Genomic DNA, 16,645 nt, shown 5'->3' on the forward strand with positions numbered 1-16,645 from the left:
AGGCTCTCCTGGGCTGGCCCAAGCTCCAGTTGCTGCCACGTCACAGTCATCTGGCTAGGGAACCACTGGCTGGGTTCACACTTCAACCTGTGACCAACCTCCTGGCTAGGCTTGTGCCTGGCTTCTTCACCCAGCAGTGCCTGGAGGATATTCACACCCATGCATACCCTATCTGGGGCAAAACACATGCCTATCCATATCTCCTGTGGCTGTGTGACATCACTTCTCATTACATCACTGCAATTTCATCTTTCAGCAGGACAGTGAGACATTTATACTCTTTAGCTGGGTCGTAAAACAGATACTAATCACATAATGGAAAATCATCTGTTTGTAGATCTTTTCTTTCCTTTTTTTTTTTTTTTATTTCTTTGTTAGTGACCACCCATAGCCAAGGTTTAGCTCTGGCAGACTGCCCACTGATGAGTTTTCCAAACTCCATCAGTTTGCTGGCAGCTAGAAAGATCTGCCCCTAACACCAGAGTAGTTCAGTTGCTGTATTTTTTTTATTATTATTATTATTTATTTTCCTGGTCTGCGTGCATGTTTGTTCTTCTTCACCTTGATTCCTGAAAAGTCAAACATCTGATGCTCAGGTCAAACTTCAAGGAAATGACAATCCCAGCTGAAGACGCTGCATAGCTCTTCTACATTTAAGACTCCTGTTACAACTTGTGAATGTTTCCTCTACAGTGTTAAGCAGCCTAATATTGAAAGAAAGAGAAAGAGAAAGAGAAAGAGAAAGAGAAAGAGAAAGAGAAAGAGAAAGAGAAAGAGAAAGAGAAAGAAAAGGAAAAGGAAAAGGAAAAGGAAAAGGAAAAGGAAAAGGAAGAGGAAGAGGAAGAGGAAGAGGAAGAGGAAGAGGAAGAGGAAGAGGAAGAGGAAGAGGAAGAGGAAAAGGAAAGAAGAGACATGGAGGAAAACCTAGTATGAAAAAGCGATGAACGGCAGCTTAGTGCTGCCAGAAAGCTTTTTACTTAATTCCATAAAGCAAATGTTGTAAATACAACAGTGAGTACAAAATTACAATTTTTTCCAGGGCCAGAGCCTGCCCACTGAAGACGTTGCAAAAAATGCTGATTTTATTCATTTTTTGGTTGTCAACTTCCACACAACAGTGTGCCTCAAATTATTGGATGTGCAAAACCAGGGATGTCCTGAACTCCAAACAAGCAGACTGCAATATTGTTGGTGTTCTTCTTTGCGTCTTTCCTCCTTTGCGACTGTAAAATCTTCTTACAAGAAAAATGGGTAGAAAACCAAAAACCCAGCTTCTCTCATCTTTGAGTAAGTAAATTCAAACATTTGGTATAAATGAAAATGAGAGAATCATGTAGGCAAACAATTTCTGTGCCTTATAGTTGTATAATAAATGACATGTGACTYCAAACACTGTGCTAAGTTGGTGCTTCAGCTAAATAACCAAAATATACAATCTAAAATACAGTGAAACTTTTCCCACAGTTAATGAAAGGTTCTTGTTTGGCACTAGCTGGCTTTGAAGTCCAAACCTCCTAAACAGAACCAGGAATTTACTGATGATTTATTACTATTTGGACAAGTGGCAAACAGAGAGTCACTATATGGAAATTCTGCATTCCTCACCTGTCAGAGGGGCTTTGCCAAAATTGGGAGACATTTCCCCTCTTTCTCTCACTTGCTGGCATGTCTTTAGCAGGGCCCTAGTTGAATGGTTTTGGTGGAATCGCTGTGTTTTCTGCTGGCGTGGTAACACAGGTGCCTCGGCAGGTTGCCTTTAAAGGAACAGAAGGTTTACCAAGCTATTTATCATCAGGTTCTCCTAAGTTACTCGCTTCCATGATTTTGGGATTCCCCAAAGAAGTTCTTGCTTCTGGTGCCCCTACCCACGGGAGAGGGCTACCMCTCTATAACTCAGCAAACTGCAGAGAGGAGTCCTGTGGTCAGCTGCTCCCTGGTCCRACCAGGCGCTCAGAGGCCTCTCTGGAAAGGTGGGAGAGGACCAGGTGCCCTCAGGTAGGCTCACCATCCATCATGTGAGGCTTGCAGGGAGACCCCGTCATGCGAGGCTTGCAGAGAGACAAGAGCATTTTCCTCTGCAACGATCTTGGAGGAGGCTCAGATCGCTGCTGACTGACTACTAGCTGCAAGCTGAACCAGGGAGGTTTTCAAAACACATTTCCAATTAAAATTTCTTCTTTCCCCTCTGTCCCTGCTGCTTAAAGGCCTCCCTTTGCTATAGTTTTTGTGGAGTCCTCTGAAGACAGTAGACAAAACAGGAGCAGCTCCTCCATGGCTTGTTTAATGAACTGCCAACTTCAAATTCAGTGGCAACCGCTAACACCTTGCCTATAGCATCCTCTACCCTGAGACCATCTCTTTGTCTTTGCTTCTGATGATGGGACAGCGCTCATGATGGCTGCAGGAGATGCAGCCAGAGTGTAGAATAGAACCTTGACCTGACAGATACTGGACTCATTGACATGAGTGGAGCAGTGCTRCTTTTGCATGAGGTGCTCTTCACTGGAGATGGATAAGTGCTGCAAGAGCCTGAGGAGCAGTACATACAGCAGCTTAAAATGTCCAAACTAATGCTCTTTGACTCAGGGCAGGCTTCTTTGCCTGCTGGATGAATCCAGAGCCTGGGCTGTCACTGAAGGCAGTGTGGGGTGCATGGAACAGCAGTGTTACTTCACTTGTAACTACAGCAGCGGGATTCATTCCTACCAGCACCTTAAGGACTTCAGAAGGGATGACTACAGATCAGGAGAATTAAAGATATGTGTGTGTGTGTGTGTGTTTGTGTGTGTGTGTGTGTGTGTGTGTGTGTAAATTACATTGGCAAAATTCATACTTGCCATCCTCACATTTTTTCAGGATTTGCTGCACAACCCCAAAGGCTGAAAACATTAATATGTCTGAAAGCTGGAATTCACACAGTCCCATGCCTCCAGGAGCTGGAACTTTAGGAAAATCTTCATGTCTTGGTAACTGCACTGAAAACACAGACAGCAAATTATTTCTCATGTAGAAGTATACCTAAGAAGCTTAACAAGCTGCAAGTATTTGTTAACTGTTTCTTTGGATTATCCCTCCTCAGCAGGCTTGTAACCAGCTTTCCTTCTCGACATGTGGCCATTGCAAAGCATTCTTTATTGCCTTGACCCTGTAGCACCAGTCAGCTCTCATCCTCCTGTATCAATAAAGCTTTAGTGGCATTCAAGATCAAATGCAGATATACGAGTGATCAGCAACACACTCCAATGCAGATCACAAAGCCAAGGATGACACTTGTGAGAGGTGAGGACAGTGAAATCTCTGAGAAAGGGGCTGTGTTGCAGAGGAGTCTTGCAGAAGAAGTGAAAATTTTGCACACTTCTGCACTGCACTTCTCTCTTCTGCACTCAGTAGTAAAAGATATCTGAAAAGAGACAACTCAAAAAGAAAAAGAAGAGGCTATAGACTGATTACCTGGATTTTACATTTCCATAAACTGTTATTTGCTGGGCTATAGCTGAGGAGGCTCCAAACGAGATGAAAAAGGCTACTCTTGTAAGACTGCCAAGTTGTCCCAGAAGAGAGAATTTAACAAATTTTTGTCTGAAGATGCTTTGAGTATGATCCCTGGCAGAAGGATTTTTCTTTGATTGTTTCTTTTTCCAAGATGAGAACAGGAAATAAAAGCTGGCAAACCAGATTTAGACAGAGAAAAACTGGGAATGAAACAGAAAGAAGCTATCCACAGCCACTAGTAAAAAGTCTTTTAATGGTCAGTCTTAAGTTTTTCCTCCAAGCATAGGTTATTTAGTCCTATGCAGTCTTGTATATGCTTCTTTTAAACAATCTAGTTGCATTTCTGTCCCAGTTAAGCCATATTCTCATTTCTCCTTTTAAGTACCTTGCAGAAGCTTGCAAAAGCCACTCTGACCAGCATCTGTGCCCCTTCATATCTCATGTGGGCCCTTCATATCTCACACACAGCTATAGCCAATGCTGAGATGATGCTCTGAGGCAGCACTCTGGTTCCTCTTGAACAGTGGTTTGTTAAGTGACTATTCTGAGAGGTGAAGTTTGTCCCTTTGGAGTGCCATGCCTCATCAGGAGATGACAGAAGCTGTGTTTGTGGAAAGGGGAGCTTTTCCAAAGCTTTGCTTCTGTTTGCTAATATATTTTAAATCCTTGGATTTCCAGTGTTGAAATGCACTCTTCGACTGTCTCCTAATCCTTGTTAGCTTTAATTCCCCAGTATGAAACACATTTTAAAGGAGATTAAAGTTTACTTTATCATTTCTCATGTGTTTTAAAATTCTGATGTCAGAGTAAGAACAATGGAAAAGCAGGCTGAAAGGAACGTGCCCAGAAAAAACACTGATATTTTTCACAGACGTGTCTTTTTTTTTACAGAAAATTGTGATAATGTCATTATTGTTGAGAGATGAAACATCTGTGATCAGAAATACTCATCTAGAAATCAAAATACTGCATTCTCAAAAGGCTATGTCAGATATATTACACTCTCAGAGGATGTTTGCTCTTCCGAGCAAAAGGTTATTTCTCGTCAGGCAACACTAGGTGCTGTTACAATGCACTGCTTTTCTTCCCCTCCATCAAGTGACATACAGGAGCAGGAAAAAAAAAATTGACTAGTCCTAAATGCTAAAGTAAATATCTGAGGACAGAAATTGTTCTTAATGGCTCTAAGTGTCTTTCAGCAGCAGTTGCCTCCCATCTAGTATAAAACTTCTTTCTTTCACGCAATAAGCATGTGCTGCACATACAACAATGCAATCCAAATGGCTTTACTGTAAGTATCGGGAAAGGAAATGCTTCATACTTGCCATTGTTGGGAAAAAAAAATTCTCCACAGAAAATGCCTCCCTTTCAGCTCCATCCTGCTAAAGAAGCTTAGCTACTTCCCTGCTTCACTAAAGATGATCTACTATCAGTTTAACAGGCTGCTAGTTGCAAAGGAGGAGACAGGTTTTATGTGCAATCACAATAGGCATAGGATGGGAATAATGTAGTATAGCTGTGAAGCCATTGAACTGGTTCTCAGAAACGAATTGTCTATTCCCAGCTTCGGCACACACTGGCGGTCGGAATCTCCTTCCACCCTATAGGGGCAGGGTTATTAGCACATCCGTCTGAGGTGATCATATAGACTTTGCTACCCAAGCAAGATCTCACCATCATGCTATGGGACAGACCAACTGGTTCTCTGCCTTTCTCCATTCTCCATTTCTTCATCATGTGCTGTAGATAGGCCTAGAGCTTTGTTGCATGCACACTGTGTGCTAACAGAGATAGCTAAACAGCCTCCTGAGGTGATAGACACACTGCTGAGAACTCTACAGCGATACCTATCCCCTCTCCACGGAAGGGTATATGCAAAGCCAGTTCGTCCTCTGGCAAACGTGATGTCCGGCAAAAGGCAAACAAAAGGGGGAAGTAATAAGTTGTAATGGTTATGTCCCCCTACCCACTTCTGCTAACTCCCAAACAATTCAGCTTGGCACTTTGCCTGTAGCAGGTGAACTCCCTGCCACCAGTGTCATTTGAAACCTTCATGCCCACTGCAGGGAAGGAGGGAGGTTAAGACTCTTGCCTTGTACACATCTGTTCAAAGGGATGGTACTTTGCTGCTCATTACCTGGATAAACAGCTGGAGCAAGAGGCTGCTTTTGGCTCGTATCTCTACAGCTCTGCCAAAGGTGCACAGGGAGACTCCTAAGGCCTCTGTATAATTTCCAGGAGAAATTCCATGCTCCATCCAAGCAAACTCACATCTGGCAGGCACCTGAGGAAATCTGAAAGGCTTGGCTTCCCAGGATAATGTAAAATCTACACCTTACCTTCTGGCTGCTAAATTCATAGCAGCAATAAGACCAGCTGCCCTACCAGTATTTTTCCTACAAAACAAACCAACTTCAAGCAGCCCTGTGCAAAGAACAACGAAAGAAACTGCAAGCAAGCTGCATATCTTTTACAATTGTGCTGTTACTTGCAGTCTTTCAGCTAATCCAGGAGGATGGGTGAATTTTTGCTCCTTGTTCTTGGCAGAGCCTGTATCTAGCTATGACTGTCTATCAGCTGTGGTGGAGTCCATTTCAGATCTGGAGACAATTGTGGAATCTGAATATCCCTTATATAAAATAGTCCTGAATAAATTTTATGATGTTTTGGCACTTTTCTTTGGTAGGAAAAGTTGAAATTAAGGTAGAATTGTATGGGTTTTTTTCAGTTATGTATTTCTTTTCTTTTCATTTCTTTTCTTTTTTCTTTTCTTTTCTTTTCTTTTCTTTTCTTTTCTTTTCTTTTCTTTTCTTTTCTTTTCTTTTCTTTTCTTTTCTTTTCTTTTCTTTTCTTTTTTAATATTACTTAGCTTTTATTGGGAGTTTGGTTTTGCTTTGGTTTTAGGGAGGGACTTAAAGTAGTAAGAATTTTAGACTGGCCTGTGAAGGAAAAGGCAATGAGTCCTAGTGATCCTTCTGTGATCACACTGTCTCCCCAGACAATTCAGAGCTCTTTTGCCAGTTTTAGTCTCTTTTTTTACTGAACATAAGCATCTCAGAAATATCAGATTCACTACAGACTTATGAAAATAGTCAGCTGGAGAGACGAGAGAGACACTATATCTATGTTTTCTGAGGGCAAGTCTGCTGTATGAGCACAACCCTTATTAGACACCAGAGAATCCACAAGAGGCTCGCCATTATGAATACTGAGGGAGGGGAGAATGAGACCTCACTACTACTGAGTCAAGCTTAGTCCCTTCCATAGTCATTCCTTTGGCTCTTGCTGGGAGTTGAAAGAAATTCATGGCCTTTTCAATCCAGTTTCAGTGCTGAACAACATGAGCAGAAATGCGTTGCCTGACCTTCCTTCTGGGTTTTCACTCTATGGCTCCTGCTTTGCTCTTTTCAGATACTGTGGGAGTGAGGAGAGCCTCCTTTCTGAGGATAGCTTAGCAGGCACTTGGAGGTACGCTGGCTTATGCATTTTACAGTCTCCCTCTTTTTTGGGAGCCATGGGCTCTTCCCTTCCCCAAAGCCATAATGAGGACAGCAATAGGAGACTTACTGGAGGGTGGTAGGCACATTTCCATCCAAACAAATGCTGTTTGCTGCCCTGGAAATGCACTGGACATCCTTTGTGCAGCAAGCACTATGTGGTGTATAAAGGCATTTAGAAACTTGGGCAAGGCAGGATTCACCTTACTTATTTGCAGTCATCCAAAAGCTGCTTGTCCAGCCTAAGCTAATCATCTTGACTCTATCACTAATGAATAGAAAGGAACAGGTACCCTTCAATTTATCCCCTAGACCTTAAACATACGCTTTCCGAAGGCATGACTTCATTTGGAAGGACAAGTCTCTCCTCTTTGACTAACCTAGATGAAAAACTGAGCTTAAATCTTATGGCAGTGACATCCCATCTTATATAACTTGGTCAAAGCCACATTTCTGCTGGAGCAGAAACTTGAACTTGGGTTTCCTCATTCGACTGTCCTACTATGACTGACCATTACACCAGCTTTCTGCTATATATGTCTGACTTCAGTCTATATTTCCTTCCTGTAGGATTGCATCATGTATTGTTCAAAAGGTTATTTGTCCCCCTTTTTGTCTTTTCTACATAACCCCCCTAAAAACAAAGAAGAAAAACTGGACCCTTGATATAATGTATTGTCACAAAGGCTCCAGAAAAAGGGAAAACACCTGCATCACAATGTGAGAACTGGGCTGATCTTTCAAAACAGCTTGGAACTATATTGCGTACACTGTCTAGTAAGAACAAAACAAAAGTTATATTTCCTAATTTCAGAGAAAGGTAGGTTCCTAATTTCAGAGAAAGGTAGGTTCCTTCTGATGTGAAGAATTAAATATATTGTTGCTTTTCTAGTGTGTCTCCTCTTTAAGCACAAAGAATTTTTAGTGCCTCTCAGTCCACCTCCTTCTCTCTTTTCCCTTCAGTAAGTAAATAGATTATCTAGAAGGCTGTGAAAGAAAAAAGAAATCCTCTGTACATTCCCTTTTCTTTCAAATAAAAGAAAATATGATATTGGAGTTTTGCACCAAAATTATTGTAATATTCTTTCTTTCACAAGCACCTCTAAAGTTCATCTTTATGATTCTGATATTGAAACCACTGCAAAGGAATCGTTTGGGGGGATTATTTGACTTTTTATTAAAAGAATCAAAAACAGGTGGGTTCCTCATCATCTGAACTTAAGTTTTTAATAAAAAGTAAAAGTTCTGGCACATCACTGACTCTCTTTTTTTTTCATTTTCATTCTCTCTTTGGACAAAGATAGGACACATCTTTTTCATTTTGTGTTCAGGAATATGATTCAGACCCAGAACATATATACCTATATACTTGGAAGTATAGAGAACCCTGAGTTCATCACCCCCAAGATTTGTTAGCTGGATCTCCAAAGGAAGCAAGGCTTATGCAATCATTCTGCCTATCTGTCTGTAATTTCTCTTCCCCTTTCAGCAAATAACTTTTGAACCTTTTGGTGCAACCAAATTAGACAGAAGAGTTGATGTCTGAAATGCATTATGCTCCCAGAGGTTTCATAGTAGCTGAATAGAAGAGAGGAAACTTGTTAGTATGAGTCTAGCCATACTATTGCATAATGGAAAAACTTCAGAAGAGGTGACTAAATATACTAAACTTTATCTCAGACCTGCGTCTGAGAAGGCATGAGACACTCGCTACAGCATGCAAACCCATGAGACACTGGGCTTCATAAATCCAACTAATGACTCGACCTTCATCTACATACCTCATCCATGGTGACACAGGACAGTGGCATTATGTTGTCTTCTGTTTCTTATTATACGAGTTTTGGCCTACACTCTCCAAGGCAAAGGAGATCTCCCCATGTAGGGAGGTGATGTACACACCAATGTATACTCATTCTGTGGGGACCAATAAAGATGTTTCTTTACTTGCAGCCGAAAGAAGATGTGCAATTGTTCCTTAAGAGACAACTCTTGCCCCCAGGAATTTTTTTGCACACATAAAGCAGACAAAGGGACTATTATTATTAACTTTGGCTGGGAATTTGAGACCCAGAAGAACTAAATTACAGTCTTGTACATAACATGAGGTCAACCCGCAGACCTTCCTGCAACTGGATGCCATGGTTGCTCAAAGTTTACACAGGTTCCAGGAGAAACTGGTCAGATTTAGAGGCAAGAGAGCATTGCTAAAAACATAGAAAATACCTCCAGCCTGGGCACTATCTGGCCCCAAAATGACTGGAAAGTGCTCAGAGAAGTATCATATATTTTTGCTCTGTTTTTACATTCTTCTCTAGCCATTTGTTTTATCAAGGCTGCTGGAGATGGGATACAAGAGTAGATGGACCTTTATTCTGAGCTGATAGAGCTACTTTTATGTTCTTCTGTGCTGTAGTAGAATGAGGAGCCAGTGTCTGCTCCTTTAGAGTTCCTCATTGGAGAATGCAGGAGCGCTTCCCAGATAATGAGCTCAGAGGTGAATTCCAGCCATGTCTTGACTTCATACCACAGCAAATCTCAGAGAGATCCCAAATCCCCACTTCCTCCTGCATCCTGGTGTCCACTTCATAGTGCACATAATAGGTAAGCATGTATGTGGCTGCAAACCCTGTCCCATGTAGTCACAAAGTTGCTGCTGAGCTAGAGTCTCACTGAGATGGGCACCACAGAGCATAAGGAGATGGTGATAGAACAGGAAAGGGCACAAAAATTAAGATACCACTTCCCTGTCCCTGGCTCTCTGTAGAGACCCAAGCATTCAGAGCAGACTGGGATCTCTGTGGCATTTAACCTTTCCCCATTTCAAATCTTAACTATTCAAAAGTAAGGTTCCCTGAAAACTCCAAACATCCCCGAACATCCCCAAATGCTTCTCTATGGGTGGGAGTGATCTGGATAGCAGCCAATCTTGAAATCCTGTGCATGTTCATGGTCCAGAAAAGGGGCTGATTTTCATTTTGGGATAGTGCTAACACTCACTAGCTGTTTCATTACCTTGACTTTGACCTTTTTTTCTGAGTTTTTTCCCCCACTGCAAGAGTTTCCTGTGTTCTGCTTATCACATTTTATTTTGTCTTCTAAATTCAAAAAGAAATAAAACTTGGATGAAGCCAATAAAGCTCATATTAAGCCCTGACCACTGAAATGCCTAGTGAGGTCAGACCATTATGCATGTGCACTGAAAACCCAGTATAGTATATTGATTGCAGAAAATGATAGGTGTGTTGAGCTGCACTGCACCTCTAGGCCTTGCGAATACTTCTCTGTGTTGCTGTGCTGCCCCAAGAGACAAGGTACCCAAGTCCACCAGACATGTTCCCTGCTGGTTTTTATTAACTATGGCTACAAGTCACTGTCCAAGGATTGTGGCCTAAGGGCAGATCACCATCCTTACAAGAGAAATGGGAAACAAGACAATGCTCCTGAATCCACTGCCAGATGCATTAATTTAAGTTGTTTTTATACTCTTGTTTCAGTATGACATCAGGGAGAATTTCAAGGGCTAAGGATTCATCTCTCCTGCTTACCAAAATTGATAGTGTAATTTCACCAAAATCCAGCTACTTAGTGCTCCTGAAATAAAACAAAGCAGTTCCACCCACATTTTCCTGAATTTTCATCTCACTGGAAATTTTAGATTTGCTTTCCAATTTAAAGTCAGTTTTGTTGTTGTTTTCTAGAATATTATGTTTTACCATAAAGTGGAAATCTAAAGCTCTGAACAACCTTGCCCAGAGTGTTACCCTAGGAGAGAAACAGGGCTGGAACAGGTTACAAGAGTTCACCCACATCTGCTGCTTGCCTTAGGGGAGAATAAACCATCTATATTGTTCCAGATAGACGTTCTCCCAGCTTGTTTTTAGAAAACTCCACTGGTGGAGGTTCCCTGATTCCCCAGGTGCTCTAGCTCCATGTGGAACAGGGAGGTTTTCCTACTGCCTTCTCTAAATCTTCTTAGCTACCAGTTAAAGCATTTATTTCTTGTCCCACCCAGCATGGGAAAACAGAAAAGAAGGCTCTTTTCCTCTCTTCCTCTTACATGCTCGAAGAATATTATGATGCCTTCTTTCAGTCCACTGAGAAAACAACACTGATGGATTTGATCTTTCCTTGTAAGTTATGTTTTCTAGATTCTTGACTGCTTTTTCTGGTTTCTTCTGGATTCCCTCTCGTTTTTCCATCTGGATGAAGTGAGGGATCTAAAAATGTACACAGCACTCCACCAAACCCTCACTGTAACTGTACAGAGTGCCAAGATGCAAAAGCCTTTGCCTGGCATTGTGGCATCGTGCACAGAGAGATTTCACTAAACCAGATTTGTAAGTGTGGGACTGAACCTTGGCACTGAAAATGCCCAAACTTACTTCTCCTACCTGAATCAGGCTCTTCATAGGCCTGAGAGGTGCTCAAGGAAGGGAGACCATGCAGATTTACATTCAATAGACCACTGTTTGGCTTGCACATTACAGAGAGAACAGGGGGAATAAGAAATCTCAGTGTGTTTGGACAAGTTGTTAAGTCCTCGGTGTCCTGTCTGGACTTGGGTCAGGCAGCCACATTGGGGTAGGTGAAGGAAACAAGCTGAGGTCAAGAGAGTGAGGAAATGAGACATGCCAAGAGGTAGAAATGAAACAGAAACAAAGCCAGAAGCCAAACCACGTCTCAGAAAAACACAGTGCCTGTATAGCACCAATGAACAGATGTAAACGCTAGGTGAAATCGTGAGAGCAAAGCCTTGAACAGGCATAAGAGCATTGTGTTATGCCAAGCACCTTCCCACAGAGCCCATATATACCTGGGAACATTTGGGAATGGTTGCAAGAACGGTCTAAGGCTGCCTCTTAACAGCCACCAAAGACCAACCGAGATCTCTATCTCTAAACCAAGCAAGATACAGCACAGCTGGTCCCCAGGTGCTGACTCATATACGGACACCTTTTTTTTGTAATGCTGCTGGGGCAGAGAGGATGAGAGGCACCTTGTGTCCAAACCCATAAGAAATAAATGACTATCAGGACACAGTTAATGTAGGCAATTGCACAGGGGCTTTAGGGCTTTATACTACCACATATTGCACGATTTGATGTGCCATGCAAAGGTCACGTGCAATGAAATGCGGTACTTGGAGCTTGTGGAGGCTCACAGACTCACAGCTCTAGGAACAGAGGTTAGCTGGCAGGGTATTTCCACTCTCTTTTTGTCTTGCAGTTGTTTTTTCACCAAGAGTGCTCACAGGGTCTTCTGTCCCTGCTTGAGGCACACAGAACAAGCAGATAGAATCTGTAGTAAGTGTTGTTTGTTCCCACGTCTAGTGACTCTGGGCTTCTTACATGTGGAATTATCCTCATACAAATGAAATACTTGCCAGGAAGGTGGCACAGAAGCTCAGAGAAGGCAAGAAAATCTGATATTTAGAGTTTTCTATAAATGTATGTATTCTAAAATTGGTTTTAAAAAAAGCCAAATTTCAAAAAAAAAAAAAAATCTTTTGCATCTATACCTCAAACAAAGCAAAACTGTGACAACTTGAGGAAAGTGCCATTGGCATTGCAGTGCCATTTAGAAACAACCTTTTGAGCCAACAAATTATCAGATGTACAGAAAATAGAGAAATTCAACAGGATAGACAGTCCAGCAAGAACAATGTAGCATTTCTTTTGATGAGGTCTTTCAATGGTTCTCTTTGAGTACATCTAGATTAGCACTTTAGTTTGGACTGTGCTTTTGAAGCAATCCTTTTCTAAAGAAACTAAAATGTAAGATGCATCTAGGACTGTACCTACTGTACTCCAATCTGTACTGGACTCTCAGTCCATTGGACAGATTAACCGTCTGGACTAAAATAACCAACATACAAATAATGTGGATGTGAGGTTCTGTGCATCAAATATTTTGTGCTACAGAGCTGTCCTACAGTGCAACAGTGCTTGTTAATGTGGATGTAACCTACATAATTCATACAGGAGCATTTTTTTCCCTGCTTAGAAGAGCTGAACATTTGTATTTTAAAAACTCAGCCTGTATCAGTTGGCTTGAGGTTCTGACATTATTCCAGTTACTAGCCATTAGAAAGCCTCGGTGAAGGGTTTTGTCTACATCATATGTAGCCGGCCAGCTTTCTAAAGGATATAACAGAATATGATGTTGTTTTACAGAGAAAATGAGGATAGTTTGTATATTTCTCTGTTTGAAGCCAATCATGTCTAAACCTGAGTGGAGGCAGAACATCAACAGAAAGGATAAGAGGGGCCTTATGATTATATAGTTCTGCAAAGACAACTGACAATTATCAATGCATTACAAATATGTGCTAGTGTTTTGAGGTCCGATAAATACGAGCACATAAAGTGCAACTGAATTGTTTTAAGATCTTGGCTAGCTCTTTATCAACCCAGCTACAAATTGCTTTTCTTTAACTCTTTCCAGAGCTAAAGATGGGAAGTCTTTACTTTGAAAGCGTGCAATACGATGTGTTCCTAAAAAAAAAAAAAAAAGTTTCAGAATATGACAAATCTTTCAATTTGCATTCTGAAAGAATGAGACCCTCTATTAATATTGCTGTCGAAAGAGATGAAGACAGCCTTCCATGTATAGAACATATATGAATAAGATCTTCATTTGCATCTACTGGGATCCCTCCATTGGACTTGATAAATCCACTCTGATTCAGTTGAGGCATTTGGATGTCATATCATCCTAAGGATGGGACATTCTAGACTTTGTCTAATGTACTGACACTCTGGAACATTGTTTATATCGTTTCACAGCTGCTTTCTCTGCTTCTACTTGTGTTAGTAATCAAAATCTGATGCAACTGCGCTGGAATATTTTTCAGTGATCTGTCTGGAAAAATCCTATAAAATAAATAGCTCTCTGAGGTAAGGAATCAGATATTTAAAGGGAAAGGAAACCAAAGTATTCGTATCGTAGCAACTGGAGAACATTTGGGTGATAATGAACAAGTAAGCATAGAGTATAGCTAAAAAAAATTCTGAAACTTGTTAAATGGTGAACTGATCACAAACCAGTCAAATTCAACATTAAAGAAGCTTATTTAAACAACAGAACTTGTTTTCTACCAGCTTTCATCTTGTAGCACTTATGGTTCTTGTATGTGCTCTCCAAACAGGCACTGAGACATGGTGCCTGTTGTGAAGCATTTGTAGTTTATGTAGACTAAGGAAACACAAGAACAGACATCTGTCTGCAGTTGCAGGTGTCTGATAGAGCTGGGAGAAGTTTCTGGATAAGGAAGGAAATTTGCAGGTGGCCAGTTCAGGTCACGTTAGTGTATTCTCCTTGTAACTCCTTGTTGGGTCTGAGTTCTTGCATAACAGGAACAATATCATCTATCATTTCCATTTGGCCAAGGCACTCCACACTATCTTGGCAGATGAAGACCTGGCCATGGTTATTCATTTCTTTTCAAGCTTGTACTCTTACAATGGAGTCAGGCCCCAGGTATAAAACCTGTAAGACTTAGAAACCCCAGCTAGCCCGCAGCATTGCAGCCCTTACTCCATCAACCCATTTCCCTGTGAGACTCCAGACATTATCCTTGACATCTGCACAGAAAATTTGAAGTTCAATTCAAAAGTTAGGACTTCACCTTCAGGCATCCTAACAGCCTGGTCCAAGGTATCTAGAATATGACCAAAAGCCCTAAGCTGAAGACCATAGCCAACACTTCCTGTTCCTCTAAGAAACTGGATATTACTAGTACAAGAACAAAGCTTGACAATTCCTTTTCTATGGCAGGGACATCAGATGCCTTTGCTCTCTTCATCAACTGATGCCAGAGTTCTCTTGCTACAGGTCCTAAATGAATTATAGAGTGCTGAGGTGCATTATGAGCTCCACTCAGGCATGGAATGGGTGTTCTCTGAATCTTGCTGCACTCTCTGGTTAGATAGACTAGGAAGGAGTCCTGTGTACTCTCAAGTCTTTCTGCTCCAAATGCAAAGTGCTTCTTGACCTGTATTCTCTATCATAAACTCAGTACATATCAATGAATTACAAAAGATCAAGTAGAGCATTTCACTGCCCCTGTCTGACTATCTAAAGCAGATGAAGGTGATTGACCCAGTGTTGACCTTAGGAACAATAAGCATAGGGATTTCAAAGTTCAGACAAGGAAGTGGTCAGGTAAGACAAGGGTTGGATGGAGGAGTTCAATGACATAAAGACTGATGGATACTAATTCCTCCACACGTATTTGGTGCGTTAATGGTGTCTCCTGTAGCTTTGGATATCTGGAGCATGTGTTAACCCAGTCTTGGGACAAAGACTGCCAAGTTCCAAGACTGAAAGCAGGCTGGAAACATGCCATCTGACAACCCCAACAGGGACACTTTGAATGCAATCACATCATCTCACAGGCATCTTTGTGAAACAATATGAGACAGGTGTGTGCTCATGGTATTCATAACAATCCTGAAAAGTGAGCAGACACATCTATAGTGAACACAACCTGACAACCCATCCAGAACAACGTGGTACCACAATTAAGGTTAATGATCTACTGTTCGATACTCACAAGAAGCTATCTATAAAGGAAGTAGAAGATATTAAAAAAATAAGATTAGGGAAAAAATGATTATTGGTGCTAAGGACAAACTTGATAGCCCAAGTCAGATCAGCTATAAGCTGTGTGGGCATATGGTGATGCCCCAGGGGACAAATGAATGTCCTCTAACCAAAATGAGGCTAAAGTAGAGAAAATACAGGGAGATACTTTAGCTGTTACGTTCTTTCTCAGCATATGTGGGAAGGAATCCACACCAGAATTTCTTCATTCTTGCCACTATATTCCTGTAAGAAACATGAAGATGATAGACACATTGAGCTGGCCATCCTGGAACAAGAGTCAAGCTAAGAAAGTAGTCCTTTGTATCTGGGGAGAAATCAAAGCCAAAATAATGTGTGTGGTTCTTTGAAAGCCAGATGCCCATTCATTTCTCTGAGACTGAGAGATCCAGTCTTTTCAGGCTATTTCCACATTATAAACTCAGTAAAAGATCATGTTTCTGTAGTTTGAAAACCATAAATGGCCATTCTTTCTCCATGCTCCAGCAAAGGCTGTTTTCTCTGGCCAGAGTGCGCAACTCAAGTTGTGCCTTGCCTTGTCTACAGTAGGGCTTGGTTTTGGCTATGCGCACTGACCACTGACTCACGAATCTGAGGCATTAGTGAGAAACTGGTTTTAACTGAATTGTTGGGACAAATGAATGCCTTTATGGCTTGAATAGCATGGTCCAGCAAAAAAGGAACTGGCGTGGAACACTACTGGGTGTTATTCCTATTTCTGGTGTCAACCTATCGCGTAACTGCAGGCAAACCACTTTGTCTTGTCTATTTAGTTTACAAGCTTCTCAGCGAAAGGACTCCCTGCACTGTATTTCTACACTATTGAGTCAACAGAGGCCCAGCTATGGTCTGTGGGCCCAAAGGCTCCATTAAGATACCAACAATAATAAAGTAGAATGGTAGGGTACCTATTGCAATAGGCATGGAAACTAGTGTTATTTCGCAGAGCACACCAGTATATAGATTGTGATGTGGGTTTTCATTCTTCCTTTATCCTCTACTTCTATTATTGCGGAAGACTCAGACTCAGGAAAGAGCTTTTTTTTTTT

The sequence above is a fragment of the Rhea americana genome, unplaced genomic scaffold (assembly GCF_003343005.1).
Source record: "Rhea americana isolate MKP2758 unplaced genomic scaffold, rheAme1 scaffold_336, whole genome shotgun sequence".
Lineage (NCBI taxonomy): Eukaryota > Metazoa > Chordata > Aves > Rheiformes > Rheidae > Rhea > Rhea americana.